This window comes from Bufo bufo, chromosome 11 (genome assembly GCF_905171765.1).
Source record: "Bufo bufo chromosome 11, aBufBuf1.1, whole genome shotgun sequence".
Taxonomy (NCBI): Eukaryota; Metazoa; Chordata; class Amphibia; order Anura; family Bufonidae; genus Bufo; species Bufo bufo.
In genome coordinates this window covers 71,983,218-72,007,859 of record NC_053399.1, presented here as the reverse complement: position 1 = coordinate 72,007,859, position 24,642 = coordinate 71,983,218, and the positions used below count along the sequence as shown (strand labels likewise).

Genomic DNA, 24,642 nt, shown 5'->3' with positions numbered 1-24,642 from the left:
AATTGGCACGCGTTAGAGTCACCACAAAGGCAGATCTCCAGAGTCTTCTTGGCATGTTAAACTTTGCCATGAGAATAATTCCACAAGGCAGGTCATTTATTTCTAGGTTACTTAAACTGCTGCCTATAGCCCCAGATCAAGATAGTGTGGTTAAATTAGATCAAGATGCCTTAGCAGACCTTATGATGTGGGATAAATTTCTTGCACTATGGAATGGCATTTAATTTTTTGTTCCCTCCGTTTCGAGTCAATCTCCAGTCGTCCACACGGATGCTGCCTCATCCACAGGCTTCGCGGTCATTTACGGAAATCGGTGGATGGCCAGTCCTTGGCTACCTGAGGTACTGGCTATTCCAGGTTTTCTACAGTCATCCCCCATTTTTGAAATATATCCTTTAGTAGCAGCGGCTCAGGTGTAGGGAAGTTTATGGGGTAATCAGACGGTATTGTTTTTAACTGATAATGCAGCTCTGGTGGACATCCTTATGAAGGGTAGGTCTGGGTCAAGAGAAGTCATGGCATTCCTCAGGAGATTTGTATGGTTATCTTTACAGCATCGGTTTAATTTTGTTTGCACACATATTCAGGGACAGGTGAATGTTGTTGCGGACGCCCTTTCCAGACTTAACTTTCAATTCTTTTTTCAGGTTTCTCCAGGGGCAGATCCGTTACCAGCTACGATCCCGCATCACAGCCTGCTAGTTATGCATTAGCATCACTGTTAGTCACAGCCAGGTCTTTGGTAGAGCAATCCCTGTCTAAGAATACCTTGAGAGTATACAAAACAGCTTCGTTGTTATTCAACAAATTTAGAGATTCGTATCCACTGCTTGGAATGAGGCACATAACTTACCTAATGGCCTTCATCGGGTTTTGCCACTCAAACCTGAAGTTAGCTCACAATACTAGAAAATTATATTTAGCAGGGATCCAGGATTACTGGTGTCTCGCTCACCCAGATCAGCCTTCCTTATTCACTGCCCATCCTATCAAAGCGATGTTACGTGGTATACAGAAAACTACGTATCAGAAAAATACGGCCCGTCAGCCTTTCACAGGACCAATGTTTAGGTCAGTGTTCGACATGCTACAGGATTGCCCCTTCGGCCTTGAGGTTAGTAGGCTAGTTAAGACAGCATTATATTTGTGTTTCTACAGGTTCTTAAGGCCTGGGGAATTTACATGTGCAGCCACTTCCACAAAGTTTTTTCGTAAGAAAGATTTAATTCACAACAGGTCAGGTTACTTGCTGAACTTAGAACAGTCAAAAGCCGCGCGACCAGGAGAAGTGGTACATATCAGGAATTTTCCCACTAGTAACAAGTGGTGCCCGGTTAGAGTCCTGAGCGAGTGGTTGCTTCGTATACATACAATGCCACCAGACTCACCATTGCTGCCTTACAACAATGCACCTCTCAGCATTCAGGTATTTCTCAAATACATAAGGACACTGTTAGGCAATATCGGTGTTAACCCAGCCAGTATTATGGGTCACTCATTCCGCATTGGAGCCGCTTCAGCCGCCTCTAAAAACAATGTCCCGGTTCATTTCATTAAAAAACTAGGAAGATGGAAGTCTTCATGTTATGTCACATACATTCCAGACCCATGTCAAGAAATGTCTGTTGCCTTTCACAAACTGTTGTTATAATGCTATTAGTATAATAAAAAGATAACTACTCTAACGTCTGAGCTTTTTGGCCACTTTAGGCTACCTTTACGACAGCAGTTATGGCACAATTCTACTGCTTATTGTACACTGCGTGCAGAATTATTAGGCAAATTAGTATTTTGACCACATCATCCTCTTTATGCATGTTGTCTTACTCCAAGCTGTATAGGCTCGAAAGCCTACTACCAATTAAGCATATTAGGTGATGTCCATCTCTGTAATGAGAAGGGGTGTGGTCTAATGACATCAACACCCTATATTAGGTGTGCATAATTATTAGGCAACTTCCTTTCCTTTGGCAAAATGGGTCAAAAGAAGGACATGACAGGCTCAGAAAAGTCAAAAATAGTGAGATATCTTGCAGAGGGATGCAGCACTCTTAAAATTGCAAAGCTTCTGAAGCGTGATCATCGAACAATCAAGTGTTTCATTCAAAATAGTCAACAGGGTCGCAAGAAGCGTGTGGAAAAACCAAGGCGCAAAATAATTGCCCATGAACTGAGAAAAGTCAAGCGTGCAGCTGCCAAGATGCCACTTGCCACCAGTTTGGCCATATTTCAGAGCTGCAACATCACTGGAGTGCCCAAAAGCACAAGGTGTGCAATACTCAGAGACATGGCCAAGGTAAGAAAGGCTGAAAGACGACCACCACTGAACAAGACACACAAGCTGAAACGTCAAGACTGGGCCAAGAAATATCTCAAGACTGATTTTTCTAAGGTTTTATGGACTGATGAAATGAGAGTGAGTCTTGATGGGCCAGATGGATGGGCCCGTGGCTGGATTGGTAAAGGGCAGAGAGCTCCAGTCCGACTCAGACGCCAGCAAGGTGGAGGTGGAGCACTGGTTTGGGCTGGTATCATCAAAGATGAGCTTGTGGGGCCTTTTCGGGTTGAGGATGGAGTCAAGCTCAACTCCCAGTCCTACTGCGAGTTTCTGGAAGACACCTTCTTCAAGCAGGGGTACAGGAAGAAGTCTGCATCCTTCAAGAAAAACATGATTTTCATGCAGGACAATGCTCCATCACACGCGTCCAAGTACTCCACAGCGTGGCTGGCAAGAAAGGGTATAAAAGAAGAAAATCTAATGACATGGCCTCCTTGTTCACCTGATCTGAACCCCATTGAGAACCTGTGGTCCATCATCAAATGTGAGATTTACAAGGAGGGAAAACAGTACACTTCTCTGAACAGTGTCTGGGAGGCTGTGGTTGCTGCTGCACGCAATGTTGATGGTGAACAGATCAAAACACTGACAGAATCCATGGATGGCAGGCTTTTGAGTGTCCTTGCAAAGAAAGGTGGCTATATTGGTCACTGATTTGTTTTTGTTTTGTTTTTGAATGTCAGAAATGTATATTTGTGAATGTTGAGATGTTATATTGGTTTCACTGGTAAAAATAAATAATTGAAATGGGTATATATTGGTTTTTTGTTAAGTTGCCTAATAATTATGCACAGTAATAGTCACCTGCACACACAGATATCCCCCTAAAATAGCTAAAACTAAAAACAAACTAAAAACTACTTCCAAAAATATTCAGCTTTGATATAAATGAGTTTTTTGGGTTCATTGAGAACATGGTTGTTGTTCAATAATAAAATTAATCCTCAAAAATACAACTTGCCTAATAATTCTGCACTCCCTGTATAGGGGTTCCGGTAAGGTACATACTTTCTGATAGCCTATCCAAACACAAGTGTTAGGCAAATAGATTGCCGTATTTGTGTGAGGGGAGGCTTCCTCACACAGTATTTAACCTCACGCTCTGTATGCACGGACGCACGGCTCAGCGTATTTCACCCACCCACCCATTCCCCCTTTTTTATTTCTCAGACTACTTAAGGTGGCCCACTTTAGGCTACCTTTATGACAGCAGTTATGACACAATTCTACTGCTTATTGTATAGGGGTTCCGGTAAGGTACATACTTTCTGATAGCCTATCCGAACACAAATATACTTTTATAATGAGTCAAAAACACATAGATCTATATAGTGATCACCTGGAAGTCAGGGGCCTAGGGGCTAGGGGCTTACTAGGGCCATTTTTATGTAGGGTAAGGTTCTGGACGGGGTCGCTCTTATCAGGGCGGGTGGTCTGCGGTTAGGCTATCAGGGCCAGAATAGCACCCCCCTGTAGGGCAATGTCAGGGACAGTTCTTTGCCCACCCTGTCCTTCAATACCACATCACCATCTAGCCCAGGGATAGATCTTTTTTGCTTTCCCTCCAGGATTCATGGATGTGCACTGGAACCCCCCGGATTGTGGTAGGACATTTGGTTTCTAATTTGGTGCCGCCGAGCACTTGTTATTGCCGACCACATCTATGCTTTTTGCTTAACTTTAATAATAAAATGTATTTTCATTTTGAGGGATATCTTTTCCAATCACATGTCCGCAAAATTGGTCCGCATCCGTTCCGCAATTTTGCGGAACGGGTGCAGACCCATTCATTTTCAATGGGGCCGGAATGTGCTGTCCGCATTTGCGGATCCGCACTTCCACATTCGTGCTTCTGTTTTTTTCGCAAAAAAATAGAACATCTCCTATTCTTGTCCACAATTGCAGACAAGATTAGGCATTTTCTATTATAGTGCCGGCGATGTGCGGTCCGCAAATTGCGGAATGCACATCGCCGGTGTCAGTGTTTTGCGGATCCGCAAAATACTTACGGACATGTGAATGGACCCTCATAGTAACATTATTAAAGGTTACGTTTTATCTTTATGTATATTCTAATGGACTGCCTTCCTTGTACAATGTTATAATATACTTTCTATGTTAGACAGTATATTATAGTGCATTTGTATTCTGCGGCAGTTGTGTGCGGTTCTGCTGCGATACTGCAGGTATATAGAGGGACAAGCGTTATTGGAACAAACAATTTCTACTGGTGTGATATACCAGTCGCCCCCCAAAAAAACTAATTGAAGCGGGGTGTTATATACCAATATACTTTCTTTATAGTGCATTTGGGTACTGTATAGTGCATTTGCGCATGCGTGTATGCGAAAATTATATTGCCAATATTTCGCATTGAAAGAAATAATAAATGGAGATCGCAAATTCGAATAATACATCTGGTATGTCACTGTCCATGTTGTGGGACTATTTGTGCACTTCTAGTAATTATTTCTTGGCTGCAAATATGAGCTGAAGGTTTTTCAGGTTCGCCTGCCATTAAAATGAATGGGACCCGCCGCGAACTTGCGGTTCACGAACATTTGATCACGTTCTCGCGATTGCGTTCGCGAACCTTCCCGGCAGATGTTCGTCCATCACTACCAGACAATAAAACTTAACTTTTACTTATTTTATTAAAACAAGTGAGAGAAATGTGACAAGTGAGCTAACTGAAGGATTAAAATCACTGTACCCCAAGAAAGATGCTATTAGTGACTGGTAAATAACGTGTATGAGCAGGCGGGGGTGCACTAGCCCGCACTGCCTTCCACCACAGTCCCTGTTGTATTCGCTAGGGTATTACACTGTGCCTGGTATCTATTATACCCCCCACGATTGGGGTGTAGATTGTAGAATAGGCCTAGTAACACTAGGTGTTTGACATCAAGCACACAGATTTCGGTCTAGCTCAATGGAGTGCAGCAAGTTATAACCTAAATTCCGCCCCCCAACAAGTTTCGCCAGCTACTCTGGCTTCATCAGGGGTATTGGGCAGACTTGAGTGACCAACGCTGGTATAGAAAATTTATAGGGTGCCCTCTCACTAACTGTGAGGATGGTAGCCAATCCGACCTGGGTATATAGATGCCTACTTTGTTTCACCCTATAGGTATAAGTGTTTTTGCTATGACGGGCTCCAGCATCACCCGTTAGGGGGAGTTGCTGTGTGACCCGCTGGGCAGTACTAATTGGCGCACAGACTTACCTTCCGTACGTGTCGATTTAGGTTATAACTTGCTGCACTCCATTGAGCTAGACTGGAATCTGTGTGCTTGATGTCAAACACCTAGTGTTAATAGGTCTATTCCACAATCTACACCCCAATCGTGGGGGTATAATAGATACCAGGCACAGTGTAATACCCTAGCGAATACAGCAGGGACTGTGGTGGAAGGCAGTGCGGGTTAGTGCACCCCCGCCTGCTCATACACGTTATTTACCAGTCACTAATAACATCTTTCTTGGGGTACAGTGATTTTAATCCTTCAGTTAGCTCACTTGTCACATTTCTTTCACTTGTTTTAATAAAATAAGTAAAAGTTACGTTTTATTGTCTGGGACAAGAGTGGTTAGTAGCCGTGTAGGCAGAAGTGTTTGTTCTAGTATAAACCCTTCCCAGACAGGGTCCTCTGCAGAAATTATATAGAAAGTAGGGCTCACCTGCCCGTTTATTTAGGATCCACAATCTAAAGTGCAGGTCTTCTCTTATCAGCCAATGGCAGGATTTTTATCCCACAAACTGATTCCTAGTACGTTTTTTCTAGGGAGAATTTACCGATCAATCTGTGTGATATTAACACGGGTTTTAAGGAATTAAACAAAACGTACAAACAGTATATTAGGTCCCTATGGGAAATCACAAATTTGGAGACATATGTGCAACAAGGATTGGTATATAGAGGGATGAGGATAAATATAGTCCCTTATTCACATCAGGAAGATGCAGAATTTATTAAGGGATGGCAACAACTATTAACTGAAAACTCACTCGTGATTTCGATACAGGGCAAGTCTACACAGTAAAAAAACAGTAATTTTCAGCCCTACAAAAAGAGAATAAATCAAAGGAATACACAGACATCTAACACTGACATTTCAGAGTCAGATATTTCAGGCCCAGAGGACGCCATATCCAGGCCTTATCCTAATAAACAATCAGGTACAAAACGTAAAAACAGATATCGGCCCACCTTCCCACAAAGGAAAGCACCTGCACCTCAAATATCGTCCCAACCAGTCACTGAGAATTCAGGATGGGTAAACCCATCAATAATTGGAGAGATGGACCCTGTAGGTCCCGTACAGGCAGTATAAATGCCCCATGTAGTGAGCAATGTGGTGGCAGGGGTTACGGCGGCAACATTACCCTCCTCCTCCTCTGTATCCACATCCTCTGCTCTGGGTACCAACACAATTCCCACAGTCAATGCAATGATGGAAATCCTGCCCTCTTTTTTAGCCCAGGGTGTATTGCTGAGGGACAGGGACAAATGGGCTTACAATCCCAAGACCTGAATAGAACAGATAGCTTTCAGATTGTTAATCTTTCCGATTTTCATCTGGAGGATAGGCATTTCAACTACTTAGGAGAGGCCTCTCCTTTACTTCTACACCAAATTCTGAAGGTTTTAGTTGGGTTAAGGACGTTAACCTATTTGCCAGAAAATTGGCCTTAGACAAAACACATAAACAGCAGGAGAGAGACTGTCGAGTCCAAAAAGAAAAGGAAACAGCAGCCATAGAGATTTTGGAATCTCTGGACTGTAACAATCAAACCAATATGGAATGTATTGACCCCCCTTTTTCTACGCTTAAACCACGTTCTAAGTTCACCCCTCCCTTCTCCCAATTTGGAAATATTGAAACCTTTGTCAATTTAGTGACCAAGGACCTAAAAGGTATTCAAACATCAAGGTCACTTATCAATGGCAATTTAGACCCAGATGAAAATATGGCCCTGGGAGAATTGATGGGAAATCCAGAATTAGTACTGAAACCATCTGATAAAGGTGGTAATATTGTTTTTATGGGGAGAAGAATGTATGAGAGTATGGTGATGGACCTATTGAGGGACACACGGACATGCAAAAAATTAGACTCAAATCCAACAGTGCAATATCTGGATGAACTCAAAGTTATCCTAGGAGCGGCAAAAAGTGACAGTCTTGTTTCCAGGGATGAATATAAGTATCTTCTAAACTTGCGACCGACCATATACGCTTTCACCAAGATCCACAAGCAAAGACAGCCTATCCCAGGGAGACCAATCATTTCGGGCAACAATAGCCTTACGGATTATATTAGTGAATATGTTGATAAGTTCATTTCGCCTTTTGTTCCCTCCTTACCGTCATATGTCAGGGATACTAAAGATGCGGTTGCCAGATTGCAGGAGATTCAGGTCACCCAACTTGTTTAGACACTGAGGCACTATATACCAATATCAAACACGATTTGGGAATCTACACGAAGTCGGATATGACAATATCAAGACATGTCTGTAACGGGGTTCCGAAGGTGCACTCGGTCCCCCATTACCCGCAGACCTGTTGCTTAGCTTTGGGAATGAGGATCTGTGTTTGACCTCATTCCCAGGGCGGCGTTACTAGCTGGGTGGCTCCCTGCTCCTAAGTCTGCCTTGAGCGCCAAGCTGATCACTCGGTGCTCGACTGGTTGGTCTGTCGGTCATGTGACGCTGGCCACGTCACATGACCCTCACTCCCCACTATAAATACAGGCAGCCTGCTGGCCACAGGTTGCCTGTTAATTTAGGTTCCACCTGTGATTTGGTCTTTCCTGGCGTACTTACCTCCTGCTGAATTCCTGACGATCCTCTGCCTGCTCCTTGTGTACTTTGCTGCTCTCCTGGTATTTATGACCCCGGCTTCTCCTGACAATTCTCTGCTTGCTCCCTTTGTACTTTGTAGCTTTCCTGGTATTGACTCGGTCCGTTCACGTCCTGTTGTTTGTCTGTCTGTCATCCCTGCACTTATTCCAAGTTAGGGATTGCCGTCCAGTTGTCCCCTGTCATTAGGACACGCGAGGCAAGTAGGCAGGGCAAGGGGTAAGGGTGGAGCGCAGTGGTCACTTCCCTTCCCCCTGTGTGTGTGTGTACGCGACCGTTACAATGTCAGAGCTTTCCATAATGTCGATCCGAGATGCTTACAATTTTGGGGTCTGTGTAAAAAAAACTCTAGGAGCACGTAGAGGAGATCTGGATAGAAATCTCCTACAAGAAGAGACGAGGTGGATTTAACGCCCAAATAGCCTCAGCCCTAATGGCCTCAATGAAGGCTTTACATATTCATCATTTCTTTAAGATGAAGACCAGCACGTTATACTCTTTAGTTATAAATGGAATATAGTGTGAGCATATAAAAACGCTGGTTCATTCACTAACTTCCAGTAATGATCTGGTGGGCACCATAAAAGGTGTTCATAGAGGTAGTTTTTGGGGTAAAATCCCCAACAGTGCGGGCACGTTGTGTGTTTGCCTTCCTAGTGCCATAAATGATCACAATGATGACTATACAAATGAGGAACAAATACTGTTCCACAAACTAGAATACAAGAGGTTGGAGAATCTCAACCCGATATGACTACCAATTGCAAAACATAGAACATATAATATTAGATCTCACAAAGGAGTAGAGAAATGATGTAGTCCTAATGGGTGTAATATTGAATGTATGCCTGCCAGATCAGTGTGTAATGTGTGTGTATATATATATATATATATATATATATATATAAAAACACATATACAGGCGTAGTAACTGCAACACATTCCATGAAAATAAGACCAGGCGCAGGCGCAGTGCGCCATAGAAATAGAATAAGTACAAAGTGTAGGCGCAGCCGCACTTTCATTTCCCGTCGTCTTTGGATTATGAAGTCCTGGCGCATGCGCAGATAAATAATCGGTACACACGTACTAAGTACAGGCGCAGTCGCAGTATCTTCCTCTGCTGGCTCTGGACTATTAAGTTCCGGTGCAAGCGCAGTGGTGAACAATCGACACGTACGGAAGGTAAGTCCGTGCGCCGATTAGTACAGCACAAGGGGTCACACAGCAACTCCCCCTAACGGGTGACGCTGAAGCCCGTCATAGCAACAACATGAATACCTATAGCGTCAAACAAAGTAGGCATCTATATACCCAGGTCGGATTGGCTCCCATCCTCACAGTTAGTGAGAGGGCAGCCTATAAATTTTCTATACCAGCGTTGGTCACTCAAGTCTGCCCAATACCCCGATGAAGCCAGAGTAGCTGGCGAAACATGTTGGGGGGGCGGAATTTAGGTTTTAACTTGCTGCACTCCATTTAGCTAGACTGGAATCTGTGTGCTTGATGTCAAACACCTAGTGTTAATAGGCCTATTCCACAATCTACACCCCAATCGTGGGGGTATAATAGATACCAGGCACAGTGTAATACCCTAGCGAATACAACAGGGACTGTGGTGGAAGGCAGTGCGGGTTAGTGCACCCCCGCCTGCTCATACACGTTATTTACCAGTCACTAATAGCATCTTTCTTGGGGTACAGTGATTTTTATCCTTCAGTTAGCTCACTTGTCACATTTCTTTCACTTGTTTTAATAAAATAAGTAAAAGTTAAGTTTTGAAAATATAGAATAGTGGGACGCACAGGGCTACTAGTTCACCAACCAGGGTGCTCTCAGTCAAGTAGTATCACCCCACTACTAATTGAAAGCTAGAATTGTGTATAAAAAGACTGGGCACACCTGAGGAAATTTGATCACACCTGGGGAAATTTGGTCACTACGTTTATTAATTACAATATAAGTCTGAAAACACATATAGCTAAAGGGTGATGGACCCAATTAGCACTCCATAAAATGACATGTATAGTAGAATATAATAAAAAATATATAAACGACCTATAGATGGATGATAAAATATACAATATGATGAATAAAATCGCTGAACCTCCTATAAATGAATAGAATGAGGTTAAAACATCAGATAGTAAATAAAACAAATAAAAAAATAGCAGCACATATCGTATGAAGCAGCATATGTATAGTACCAAAAAGTCTTGTATAGCAGCGTAGGTCTAATATATCAACTATTTGTAAATTTGTTGTAGCAGCTTAGGTCAAATGTGACCAAATGTATCAAGACGGCTAACAACAACAAATAGTGGCAAGTTATTGTTTTATGTTCGTTTCAATGGATCAAGATTATGCACAGAGTCCCGCAAATAGGCTTTAGGTAGGTCAATGCCCAAACTCGTTCGGTTAAGGTGCAGCCGAAACTACAATACCTGGACTGTATGCAGCGGCATCCCGCTGTATCACTGACCTAGCGGCGTCCCGCTATAGGTGAGTAATAAAGTCGGTGATCACTTAAATCGACTCTAGTGTCAGAACAGTCTTACCAGTGATTGAAGACCTCTGCCGTCCTATAGATTTCAATAGGATACTTTCCTTTTGTCTTTCAGGGTGTTGGCTTGCCGCGTTGGTGAATTGTTTCACGTGGGCCCGCCAGTTCAGATCCAGGCTCCAATTTACTATCACCATTCACGCGGAATTTCAAAGTATATATTCGGCAATGGTCCTTCACTGGTTCTTTGTGGTGCACTTACATTCAAGTGGGGGGTCTGACCAGACGTGTTTCGGGGTTGAAATATCCCCTTCCTCAGTGGTAATCGGACCCCCCCAAAAGCAGTCTCTTTTATAACAAAAGTGTGTTCACTGCAAACACCGGCATGGATTCCATTCCGGAAGTCAACTCAGTGTTTCTGTCTTACATATATGTTCCATTTTGTTATATTATGTCGATTGTCAATATTTCCACAATAGCAATCTTCCATCGATCTGTATGTCCACATATTCATAATTTCATAGGTGCTTTTTCATTTGATGATTAAAACGCACTTTGTATTCAAACAGTGTCAGTGCGTTTTTAGCTGCGTTTTTCGCTGCTGGTTACTAGAAATAATATCTTAAAAGTGTTGAAAAAATGTTAAAATACAAGTCTAGGTTATATATGGTTAAAACATTCCGCTAGTAGCAAGAGGAAAACCGCATATTATAAATTCCTCTAACAGTATACCGATATAGATACAAAGACCTATTAAAAAATGCAGTATAGTAGTCCTATTGAGAAAAGTACACCAACAACAAGAGGGATTCACAACTCACACGACGACTATCACAATCACACTCACTATCACAGGACGAGACATCACGAAGTAGAAAGAGGAAGACAAGAAGAGGAACACGAAAAAATCACCCCCAGTCACTAATGATGCCATTATAAATTTGAGCTCTATCACGTTGTCAGATACCCAGAATCAATTACTGAATAAAGGCCTTAAATTTGCACCCACTAAATCCCTAAATTAATTTGAAACCTTTATTGGGGTGGAAAAATTTATAAGAAAGCTATGCCTGAAGAAATATTTTCTAAAAAACCCGTTGAATCGAGAAACTAATGATATTAATCACGAGGATACGTTTATCCACACTACCCTCAAAAATAAGTCTAAGAAATATCAGCGAAATGAACTAAGCCAGGAGATGATTACTTTTAAAGAGTGCGTGATGAAAGATATTAAAGGAATTAAGAATGATACTAAATACAAACGCAACAACCTGACACAAAGGGAAATTGCGGCACTTAAGCTTTTACAAAAAGAAAAAAATATTGTAATTCGCCCGGCGGACAAGGGAGGATCGATAGTAATCCAAGATGTAGAAAAATATAATATAGAATGTTCACATCAACTGTCAGACATAAACACATATCAAAAATTACCAAGGGACCCAACTGATCAATTTTATAACCATTTAGAAAATTTTTGCAAAAAGGGGAAAGACAGTGAAATTTTAAACAATGATGAATATGATTTTATATTAAACAAATTCCCACGAATACCGTTTTTTTACTGTATCCCCAAAATACATAAAGACAAAAACAATCCACCGGGGCGTCCAATTGTGTCGGGGATCGACTCTTCAACGGCCAATCTTTCCCAATATATTGATGTTTTACTCCAAACTAAGGTTAAAAAGAAACCATCATATGTCAAAGACACGACACAAATAATCAAAAAAATAGAAAACATACAGTTTGAAGAACACTGGATAATGGGTCATTAGATGTTCAATCCCTGTACACGGTCATAGACTACGAACAGGGAAAGGAAGCGGTAAAAAAACAATTAATACAGGAAGGAAGATTGACCACACAACAGATAGATTTTTTTAATTGAAGGCATTGACCTCATTTTAACCCATAATTATTTTTATTTCAATGGGGCTTTTTATTTGCAAACCCGGGGTACTGCCATGGGTACCAGGTTCGCCCCCAGTTACGCAAATTTATTCATGGCGGAGTGGGAGGACCAAATAGTGGCCCCCAGACTGGGGACGGACCTGGTGCTCTGGCAGAGATACATAGACGACGTGTTTTTTATTTGGCGGTCGGGACCCAAACAACTAAACACATTTTTAGACTCTATTAATGACAATATTTATAATCTTAAACTTTCAGGCACCACTAGTAGGGAAAACTTGGAATTTTTAGATTTGAAAATTTATGTTGAGGAGGGTAAATTAAAGACTTGTACATATATCAAACCCTCAATGCGAAATAGTTACATCCTATTCAATAGCTGCCATTTACCCAGTTGGCTTATAAATATCCCTCAGGGTCAATTCCAGAGGTTGAAACGTAACTGTACAGCAGTAGAACAATTTGAAAGGGAGGCAGACAGGATGAAGGAACAATTTTTAAGAAAAGAATACCCCGAGGATGTTTTAGACTCTGCCCTGAAAATGGGTGAGGAATATGGAGAGAGTAGAATTTTTTATGGAAAAAGACAAAAAAAAGCAAGAAACAAAAAGAAAATCAATTGAAAATGATACTACCCTATAGCAGTGATTACAGAAAAGTAAAAAGTATCCTACACAAACACTGGGACATAATAAAAAAGACAAAGTGGTGGGAACAACTATTCCACTCAAACCCTTGATTGTGTTTACAAAAGCACCCAGTTTGGGCAATAAAATAGCACCAACTGTTAAGGAAGATTCAGAAAATAATATGTTGGTACAAAAATGGATTAACCTGAATGGATTTTTCAGATGCGGACAATGTGGTAATTGCAAATTGACTTCATTTACAAAACAAACTAGGGAAGTAATTTCGACAACAAATGGGTTCAAATATAGTATAAAAGAATTCTTAACTTGCACCTCAGAGAACGTTATTTATATTATAGAATGTCCCTGCAAACGTCAGTATATTGGCAGAACCAAAAGAACTTTAAAAAAACGTCTTGCAGAACATATAGCGAATATCAAAAAAGGTGTGGAAACCCACTCACTTTCAAAACATTTTAAAATTGCTCACAGCAGTGATCCATCAGGTTTAAAATTCGCAGCCATCGACAAAGTACCCAGAAGTTGGAGAGGGGGGAACCATATTAGTAAGATGTCGAGGATGGAAACACAAAGGATTTATGAAATGGAAACTATGATTCCGGGAGGACTAAATGCGGAATATGAATTATTTGGTTTCCTGTAGGATGGGGTTGGGGGCCTCCCGTCGAGGGTGAACCCCACCGAGTATATATATTTTGCTCGGTGGGCTTCCCCCTGGACGGTGGGCCTTCACTACATCTAAAATGGTACACTGCGATATAGAGTGATTTATATGAAACCCTAATGAGAATATTTCCATAAATGAAGACCTTTTCTTTTCTGCACCACTTTACTTTGTAATATCTCCACATTATGTCCCTATTGGGGCTAGAGATGTATTAGTTACAATTCGATTGCCCCATTGGTTTTTAAATAATCGTATTTATTTTCAAATAATTGTATTTATTTTTATTTTTTATTCATATTAATTTTTTATTTTTATTCACATTTATTTTTAGTTTTAGAATACACTATAACTAAGAGATAGCTGCAATATATTGTGTAATAGACTGCGATATAGATTCCAGTTTTATATATATATTTTTAGCACGTTTAGGAGGTTTTTAATAGAAAGCAGCATAAACGCATTGACACTGTTCAAACAACAACTGCGGTTTATTCGCCAAAGCACAAAATAACCATGCAAATAATATCATATGGATTGACATACTGATGAAGGATTGCTATTTACAAAAATAGAATAGATATTTCCTTTTTTTCTTTTTCTCCTTGTTCTAGTTTTCTGCATTGGTATTTTACATTTCGATTTAGCCCAATGAAGTACTTTTCTCAATAGGACTACTATACTGCCTTTTTTAATAGGTCTTTGTATCTATATCGGTATACTGTTAGAGCAATTTATAATATGCGGTTTTCCTCTTGCTACTAGGGGAATGTTTTAACCATATATAACCTAGACTTGTATTTTAACATTTTTTCAACACTTTTAAGATATTATTTCTAGTAACCAGCAGTGAAAAACGCAGCTAAAAACGCACTGACACTGTTTGAATATAAAGTGCGTTTTAATCATCAAATGAAAAAGCACCTATGAAATTATGAATATGTGGACGGACAGATCGATGGAAGATTGCTATTGTGGAAATATTGACAATCGACATAATATAACAAAATGGAACATATATGTAAGACAGAAACACCGAGTTGACTTCCGGAATGGAATCCTTGCCGGTGTTTGCCGTGAACACACTTTTGTTATAAAAGAGACTGCTTTTGGGGGGGGTCCGATTACCACTGAGGAAGGGGACATTTCAACCCCAAAATGCGTCTGGTCAGACCCCCCACTTGAATGTGAGTGCACCACAAAGAACCAGTGAAGGACCATTGCCGAATATATACGTTGAAATTTCGCGTGAATGGTGATAGTAAATTGGAGCCTGGATCTGAACCGGCGGGCCCACGTGAAACAATTCACCAACGCGGCAAGCCAACACCCTGAAAGACAAAAGGAAAGTATCCTATTGAAATCTATAGGACGGCAGAGGTCTTCAATCACTGGTAAGACTGTTCTGACACGAGTCGATTTAAGTGATCACCAACTTTATTACTCACCTATAGCGGGACGCCGTCCAGTCCAGGTATTGTAGTTTCGGCTGCACCTTGACCAAATGAGTTTGGGCATTGACCTACCTAAAGCCTATTTGCGGGACTCTGTGCATAATCTTGATCCATTGAAACGAACCTAAAACAATAACTTGCCACTATTTATTGTTGTTAGCCGTCTTGATACATTTGGTCACATTTGACCTATGCTGCTACAACAAATTTACAAATAGTCGATATATTAGACCTACGCTGCTATACAAGACTTTTTGGTACTATACATATGCTGCTTCATACGATATGTGCTGCTATTTTTTTATTTGTTTTATTTACTATCTGATGTTTTAACCTCATTCTATTCATTTACAGGAGGTTCAGCGATTTTATTCATCATATTGTATATTTTATCATCCATCTATAGGTCGTTTATATATATATATTTTATTATATTCTACTATACATGTCATTTTATGGAGTGCTAATTGGGTCCATCACCCTTTAGCTATATGTGTTTTCAGACTTATATTGTAATTAATAAACGTAGTGACCAAATTTCCCCAGGTGTGATCAATTTCCTCAAGTGTGCCCAGTCTTTTTATACACAAAAGTTAAGTTTTATTGTCTGGGACAAGAGTGGTTAGTAGCCGTGTAGGCATAAGTGTTTGTTCTAGTATAAACCCTTCCCAGACAGGGTCCTCTGCAGAAATTATATAGTAAGTATTTTATTGGTATATAACACCCCTGCCTCAATAAGTTTTTTGGGGTGCAACAGGTATTTCACACCAGTTGCAATTAGTTGTTCCAATAGCGTTTGCCCCTCTGTGTAGCTGCGGTATCGCAGCAGAACCGCACACAACTGCTGCACAATACAAATGCACTATAATATATTCTATGTTAGAAAGTATATTATAAGTATATCACACCCTATCGATGGCACACCTATGCCAGTCCTTAAAAGGACTTTTGTGGCCCTATTAGCTAGCGTTGTGTCCCTAACAGTCTGTCCCTGCTCCACACAGCAACCTCTCCCTACACTGGCAAAAGACTGAATGTAAAATGGCGGCCAGATCAGGTTTATTTATAAGGTAAGGGGTATGTCCATGTGCTGAAACATCTCAATTAGCTGTCCTGTCCCACCTGATGGATTTGTCTTGGGTCTTCACAATGTAAAAGAATATGGCGCAGGCAAACATCGCCATATGTTCGCCCGTTCAAAGAACCGCGAACGAGCAAAGTTCGCCGTGAAACGACCGCCAAGCTACCCAAAAGGCCATCTCTACGGCTAAGTACTCACCTGGCGCCGCTGCCTCTTTAGGCACCTGATAGGCAGGGTGTCGGGGGTGCCCCCACCAGTCAGATATTGTTCCTGAGGACAAGCCATCAATATCAAAGTCCCAGAGAACCCATTTACAATGTAGATACTTTTCAGCAGTTCTCTCCTATGACCGGGACCACATCACTGAAAATCAGACTTACCGTGTTTGACAATTTATAAGACGCCCTTTTAGTAAGAAACAATCTTGTGTGGTAAGGTGAACAGAAAGGTGTATGGTAAAGTCCTGGAAGGGGTGTATATCCCACCCAGCTTCCTCAACTGGGTGAGGTAAATAAAATCCAGGACAGGTTTTCCCCTAGCCTGAGGGATCCCAGCTGGGATCATCAAGGGGCAATAAAGCACAGTCCATGCAGTCAGTCTGGGGAGAGGAATGCCTGGAGAAAGCCTGGGAAGCTGGTTGCGCTGCTGGCTAGAGAAGCCGAGTTCTCTGTGTGACCTGTGTTCAATAGGTGAGCTAGGATCCTTACTGTATTAGCCAGGGCCCAGACGGGAAGGTGTTTATTTCAGTTTGGTTTATGTTTTGTGGTGCTGGTCCTTCACCTTACCCAGTGAATTATAACTGGGATTGCCTGTATTGCCGGAGTGTGATAAATAAAGCAGCATTTGGACTTTAACCCTGTGGTCTGCAAGAGAATCTGTCATGCCCAGCCTGAGAGTGTAACCCCTTACAATTGGTGTCGGAAGCGGGCAGGCGTACCTGCTAAAAAGGCAACAGTCGGTTGCTAAGGGCAACGGCGTGACAGTAAATGATTTAATGTCCTGGTGAAAGCTGCTGCAGCTTTACAAAGTTCCCCAAATACCATGGAGGAAATGATGAAGATGTTGTTACAGGCCAATCTGGAGGAAAGGAAAAGACATGCTGAGGATAAAAAGAGACACGAAGAAGCCTTACATGTCCAACAACAGGCTAATGCGCAGCAACAACAAGCTAATGCGCAGCAACAACAGGCCATGGCACAGCAGCAGGAAACTAATCGTTTGTTGATGGAGCAGATTGCTGCAATAAGAGAGACTGCTGTAACTCCAGCCCCACAAGTGGAGGTAAGCCCCCCAGAGACTTTGAATGTGAGGAGGGTTGTGCAGCGGGCCTTGCAAAAACTGACACTTGATGATATCGAGGCCTATCTGACCGTATTTGAGAGGGTGGCTGTGGCGAAACCAACCTCGCCACTGGGTTTTGGAGAGGCCTGTTTATCAGCCTCTTGCCCCAGGATTATGAGCCCTCTCATCAGCCCATGCAAAACTTAAACCCCATGGCGATTTGACTGTGTTTGTGGCATCTGAGCGCTCAGATCCAAGCCATATGGGGACATGTGGGGTTTTGAGATGTGTGACAGAACCATCTGTCTGTGTAATTGTATTGTATGTTATGTGAGGGTACCCAGTTAGCTCATTTTATTGTATTCATGTTGTCTGAGTGCCATTCACCTAATAATATGCACTCAGACTTGAGCTGTCTGGGAATGTGTTAAATGTCTATGTGTATTGTAAAGGGTGGGACATTGTATGTTTGAGTAAGTGATGTCTGTTCCATTGTCCCCACGTGTGTATTGGTGATTTCTCTTTGTCTTGAGAGATAATTGTATTACGCCTCGGGTGTCTCCAGGGCAGAGAGGAGGAAACCATGATGCATTGTGGGGATGTATTGTCTCTGTAAAACCTGCTTGAGCCAGATTGCCATGCTGCCAGCCAGGGCCCAAAAGATACTTTTACTAACTTTTCAACCCCTGGTCTGATTCATGCCATTTTGTAATATGTTGTTCCCCTGAATGGATTGATTGTGAATATGTAATTTTTATGTGAATGTGATGTATGGTTTAGAGTTATGAAAGTTAGGTAGAAAGTATGTTTTAACTGTATGTGTAATTGAGTTTCCTCTCAGGATAAGGGGAGGGAATATGTGGGATGTAACTGATATGTGATTGGTTGTTTTATACCTCCCTGTGGGCGGTCCTGTATTTGAAAAGACTGTAATAAAAACCAGGCTGGGTGTGCCAGCACCTCAGACCACTGCTTGACCCTCAACACGGAGCCTTGTCTCGTTATTGGGGGGATCCGCTGTATGCTGTTATGGACTGATTGCCAGGAGTGTAAGCTGATTCCTGTTCGTCTGCTAGCAGCTATTCGTGAGGTTCCAGTTTGGAGTGCTATTTTGTATCCAGTTCAAGGGTTTGGTGTTCTGCAGTAGCTGTGCCTGTCTCTCAGAAAGGGGCACATCGCCTAAACGGATTTTAACCCCTTGTCTGCTGAAACGGTCCGTTACAGTGGCGGAAAGAGAAAGGCTGCCAATAGCAGAGTGGGCAGAGGTCCTTGCGCCCTTTTTGTCCGGCGAACCACAAAAGGCCTACTATGACCTCAGGGAGCAGGATGTCCGGGACTATGTCAAATAAAAAATGGAGATCCTGGCTCGTTTGGGCGTTACACCAGCGGTTTGTGCCCGGAGGGTCCACACGTGGAGCTACACCATGGACAAGCCTGCCCGATCTCAGATGTTTGACCTCCTCCATCTTGTACGGAAGTGGCTGGAACCTGAGACTTCTACACCAGACCAGATTGTGGAGAAAATAATGGTGGATCACTACTTTAGAGCCCTCCCAGCGGAGCTGCAACGGTGGGTCGGACATGGAGACCCCAAAACTGCGGATCAGCTCGTAAACCTGATGGAAAGGTTCCTGTCGACTGAGGACTACCTCCGTGATGTCCCTACCACACCAACACCTCCCCGGAGTGCCCGACCTGTGTCATCTGTGGGTAAGAGAGTTCCGGTTATTGTGGGTGTGTGGAAGGGTGCAAGAGGGAATAAGGCTCTAGAGGTTGGATGTGGGCATAAGACTGAGTCTCCCGGGCAGTCGGGACCCGGAGAGGTTTTCTCACCTAGAAGACCTGGGGCGACCCAGTGCTGGAGGTGCTGTGAGTGGGGACACATTGCTGCCTATTGCCCTCTGATCTCAGAGCCCAAGGAGTGTGCCGGGAGCCAGAGACAGTCGCTGTATGCGGTGCCAGTGTGTGCGGCCTCCCCAGGACTAGAGACTGAGCCACAGATGTGTAGCCTGATGATAAATGACTGCTCCGTCAGGGCTCTGTTGGACTCCGGTAGTCTGGTCACCTTAGTGCATGCCAGCTTCGTGGCTGGTAATTATGTTCCGGACAAAAGAGTAAGTGTGCTGTGCATTCATGGGGATGCAAAATCATACCCGGTGGCTTGCGTTAAGCTGGAGACTCCGGCTGGGACTGTATCCTATGAAGTCGGGGTCGTAAAAAGACTTATGCATGATATGATATTGGGCCGGGACTTCCCCTTGTTTTGGAAGTTGTGGGAGAAGAGAAACATTCCTGCAGAATCTGTGCCGTCTCCTTTAAATAATCATTGCTATGAGGGGCCCATTGAATCCAATAGTTTACAGTAAAAGACCTTTGAAAACAATGGTGCCGATAAGATGCAAAATGAAGATGTCATGGTAACTGAAATGTCTGATGAAAATATGGGGTTATGTGACGTACCTGATAATGACACTTTTCCATTGCAGGTGTTAGCTGGTGAAGATGAAGCTTCCCCAACTGGGGAAAATGTGTTGGACTTAGGGGTGTCTCGGGGTAACTTTGGTACAGAGCAATTGAGAGACCCCACTCTCATGAGTGCTCACGAAAATGTTACCGTGATAGATGGTGTACCACAGGTACCAGAAGTTGACCAAAAATTTCCGCATTTTGCCATGAATGGAAACCTGCTGCATCGAGTTAATAAATGCAACAATGAAATTGTGGAGCAGCTTCTGGTGCCAAAACCCAATAGACGTTTGGTACTAGACCTCATACATAACCACGTACTTGGGGGTCATTTGGGTGTTAGCAAAACACAGGAGAGGGTACTACAAAGATTTTTCTGGCCTGGAGTATACAAGGAAGTGGAAATATACTGCGAGTCCTGCCCAACCTGCCAGATAAGTGCCCCGACCTCACATTTCCGGAGTCCCTTGGTGCCTCTTCCCATCATTGAGGTACCTTTTGAAAGAATTGCCATGGACTTGGTGGGTCCCATTGTTAAGTCAGCTAGGGGGCACCAGTATATCTTGGTTGTGTTGGACTATGCCACACGATACCCGGAAGCGGTACCCTTGCGAAACATGGCATCCAAAAATATTGCCCGGGAATTATTTTTCATATTCTCCCGCACGGGGATCCCTAAAGAAATTCTCACGGACCAGGGTACCCCCTTTATGTCGAAGGTCATGAAAGAGTTGTGTAAGTTGTTCAAAATCACCCAGATACGTACCTCGGTGTACCACCCACAGACAGATGGGTTGGTCGAGAGGTTTAACAAGACACTGAAACAGATGTTAAAATAAGTAGTAGAAAAGGATGGTCGGGACTGGGACTGCCTCCTGCCATACCTTATGTTCTCTGTTAGGGAGGTGCCTCAGGCTTCTACAGGGTTCTCACCATTTGAGTTGCTATATGGCCGTCACCCGAGGGGTTTACTCGATGTAGCTAAAGAAACCTGGGAGACTGAGGCTACTCCCTATAAGAGCGTCATTGAACATGTGGCTGACATGCAAGACAGGATAGCGACAGTAATGCCCATTGTTAAAGAACATCTGCAAAGAGCCCAGGAGGCTCAAAGCAGAATTTATAACAGGTCTGCCAAGGTAAGGGACTTTAATCCCGGGGACAGGGTCCTGATTCTAGTTCCCACTGTAGAAAGTACGTTTCTGGCAAAATGGCAGGGTCCCTACGAGGTTGTGGAAAAAGTGGGCGAGGTGAACTATAAGGTGCACCAACCAGGAAGGAGAAAACCCTACCAGATTTACCACGTAAATCTGATCAAGCCATCGAAAGATCGGGAGTCATTGGTGGCCGCACAGACCATGAGTAAGGAGGTGTCACCACCAATTCCTCCAGTAAAAATGAGTGAGGCATTGTCAGTACCCCAGAAACAAGAAGTAAAGGAGTTTCTACAGAAAAATAGAGGAAGGTTTTCTGACCTACCAGGCCGTACCCACCTGATAGAACATTCTGTGAGAACTGAACCCCACAGTAAGGTGAATCTAAAGCCCTACAGGATACCAGAAGCACGCAGAAAAGCGGTATCCTCTGAGGTCAGGCGCATGCTTGAGTTAGGGGTCATTGAGGAATCTACCAGTGAGTGGTCAAGCCCTATTGTCTTAATCCGGAAGCTAAATGAGGTATCAAAATTCGATGCGTACCCCATGCCCAGAGTAGACGAACTAATTGAGAGGCTTGGGAAAGCAAGGTACATCACGACCCTTGACCTTACAAAAGGGTATTGGCAGATGCCATTATCAGATGATGCAAAAGAAAAGACGGCATTCTCCACTCCAGAGGGACTGTTCCAGTACACAGTGATGCCGTTCGGGTTACATGGAGCCCCTGCTACATTTCAGAGGTTGATGGACCTGATCTTGAAGCCACACCGTGACTATGCTGCCGCTTACCTTGATGATGTGGTCATTTTTTCACCCCACCTCTGGAAGGTACAGGCCATTATAGACTCCATTAGTGATGCTGGCCTAACCATAAACCCTGAGAAGTGTGCAGTGGGTTTAGAGGAAGCAAAATATCTGGGGTACATTATTGGTAAAGGGCTGGTTAAATCCCAGATCAATAAAGTAGAGGCGATACAAGACTGGCCTAGGCCCTTAACGAAGAAACAAGTCAGGGCCTTCCTTGGCATGATAGGGTACTACCGCCGGTTCGTACCGAATTTTGCCTCGATGGCAACACCATTGACTGACTTAACGAAAGGCCCTAAGTCAGTAATGGTGAAGTGGACCCCAGAGGCAGAAACGGCCTTTCAAAGCCTAAAGTCCGCTCTCTGTCAACAGCCGGTGCTCATTTCCCCGGATTTCAGAAAAGAGTTTCTGGTCCAGACTGATGCATCTGAGACAGGCTTGGGAGCGGTCCTGTCACAAGTGATAAATGGGAGGAGCATCCAGTGATGTACCTAAGTAGGAAGTTGACCCCAGCAGAGAAAAATTATGTCATAGTGGAACGAGAGTGTCTAGCCATTAAATGGGCTCTGGAGTCACTTAAATATTACCTGCTGGGTAGGAAATTTCTGTTGGTAACAGATCACGCTCCTTTAACTTGGATCAAACAAAACAGGGAGAAAAACACAAGAGTGACCAGGTGGTTTCTCTCCCTGCAAAATTTTTATTTCAAGGTTGAACATAGGCCGGGGAAATTACAGGGGAACGCAGATGCTTTGTCCAGGATACACTGCTTGTTGGCTAAAAATATCCAGACCTTCGTTCTAGAGAAGAGGGGGGGGGGGATATGTGGAAGGTGAACAGAAAGGTGTATGGTAAAGGCCTGGAAGGGGTGTATATCCCACCCAGCTTCCTCAACTGGGTGAGGTAAATAAAATCCAGGACAGGTTTTCCCCTAGCCTGAGGAATCCCAGCTAAAGCCAGCTGGGATCATCAAGGGGAAATAAAGCACAGTCCATGCAGTCAGTCTGGGGAGAGGAATGCCTGGAGAAAGCCTGGGAAGATGGCTGCGCTGCTGGCTAGAGAAGCCGAGTTCTCTGTGTGACCTGTGTTCAATAGGTGAGCTAGGATCTTCACTGTATTAGCCAGGGCCCAGACGGGAAGGTGTTTATTTCAGTTTGGTTTATGTTTTGTGGTGCTGGTCCTTCACCTTACCCAGTGAATTATAACTGGGATTGCCTGTATTGCCGGAGTGTGATAAATAAAGCAGCATTTGGACTTTAACCCTGTGGTCTGCAAGAGAATCTGTCATCGCCGCCCAGCCTGAGAGTGTAACCCCTTACACTTGCTAAAAGTGTCAAATAAACAGCAGTCAGGGGGAACCAGCATGGCCAGACCCCTGACTGCTTCATTAGTGATCAGGCAGAGCGCACATACAGATCTGCCTAATGAGTGAGAGAGTCGGCAGGCAGGAGAACCATCCGTTCAGCGCACGGGGGAGGAAGGTCCTACTCTGTACTAAAAGGAGATGAAAACTATAGCTTAAGGAGCTATTATGATGTCATCAATAGGAGGAGCCAGAGCAGGAAGACTGTACAGCCGACACTGGTGTAGGGAAATGTGAGTTTTTACTAAAGATGCTAAGTGTGTATGTGTAGCAGAGCTGTATGTGTGTACCAGGGCTGCATGTGTGTAGTAGAGCTGTATGGGTATATCAGAACAGTATGTATGTAGCAGAGCTGTATGTATGTAACAGACCTATATGGGTGTAGCAGAGCTGTATGTGTGTACCAGGGCTGCATGTGTGTAGTAGAGCTGTATGGGTATATCAGAACAGTATGTATGTAGCAGAGCTGTATGTATGTAACAGACCTATATGGATGTAGTAGAGCTGTATGTGTGTACCAGGGCTGCATGTGTGTAGTAGAGCTGTATGGGTATAGCAGAACAGTATGTATGTAGCAGAGCTGTATGTATGTAACAGACCTATATGGGTGTAGCAGAGCTGTATTGGAGTATGGCAGTGCTGTGTGTGTATATCAGAGCTGTATGTGAGTATGCAGTGCTGAGTGTGTATAGCAGTGCTGTGTGTGTATAGTAGAGCTGTATGTGAGTATGCAGTGCTGAGTGTGTATAGCAGTGCTGTGTGTGTATAGCAGAGCTGTAGGTAGGTATGCAGTTAGAGAACATGGCGCTACCTGCTTTCAGCGCGCACAATGTTCTACTCAGCAGCGCAGTAGAGAAGGAGTGACCCTCTCCCCGCCTCCCACCTGTGACGCGGCTGCCGTGGCCACCAGTAAGTTTATTGAACTGAGGATGAGGGGAGGGACTGTGGCCACTGCGCCACCAATGAATGTAATTAACACATTAATTCAAGTGTAGGCAGTGGGTGCCGGCGGCAGTATCACATACCCGGTTCTCAATGACAGGGCATGCGATCTGCTCAACCGCAGAAATTAACCCCTGAGGTGTGGCACCTGAG

At 43.3% G+C, this 24,642-nt stretch overlaps 2 protein-coding genes across 3 annotated transcripts in view; both read right to left on the bottom strand.

The window, feature by feature from the left end:
- The window catches only part of LOC120981622 (NACHT, LRR and PYD domains-containing protein 3-like), a 3,400,916-nt gene that overhangs the window by 3,051,281 nt on the left and 324,993 nt on the right, over positions 1 to 24,642 (bottom strand). The window lies entirely within an intron of this gene.
- Positions 1 to 24,642, bottom strand: part of LOC120981624 (ribonuclease inhibitor-like) — a 323,009-nt gene that overhangs the window by 61,320 nt on the left and 237,047 nt on the right. The gene's annotated exons all lie outside the window — the stretch shown is intronic.